Source organism: Bison bison, unplaced genomic scaffold (genome assembly GCF_000754665.1).
Source record: "Bison bison bison isolate TAMUID 2011002044 unplaced genomic scaffold, Bison_UMD1.0 scf7180017864503, whole genome shotgun sequence".
In the NCBI taxonomy this organism is placed as follows: Eukaryota; Metazoa; Chordata; class Mammalia; order Artiodactyla; family Bovidae; genus Bison; species Bison bison.
Window position 1 is genome coordinate 222,679 of NW_011495061.1, and position 395 is coordinate 223,073.

Sequence of the window (395 nt, forward strand, 5' to 3'; positions counted from 1 at the left end):
AGAGCACTCGCTGAGTGACTGGCTCGCATAGACACGGAGCACTTTGTCCCCATCAGCGTCTGTGGCTGGTGTGGCCACTTGGAAGCAGCCTGGCGTCCCGGCCCTCACGCTGGGCGAGCCACCCTGCTGGCCCCTTCCCTCACCGCTTCCACCCCCAGGATCCCAGGGCGTTAGACCCTCGGGGCCGCTCTGCACTCCTACCTGACCCCTCACGGGTATGGACAAGTCATCCTTGTGCCGGTCCAGGAGGAAGGAGGTTCCATCACAGCCCAGGGAGACCCACGGGGGGGGGGGGGGCCCAATCCCCTCAGAGGCTCAGGACTCCTCACGGAGGTGTGGGGGGATCTTGGCAGCTGGAGGAGCCTCAGCGCCTGCCCTCTGGGTTCTCACCCGCT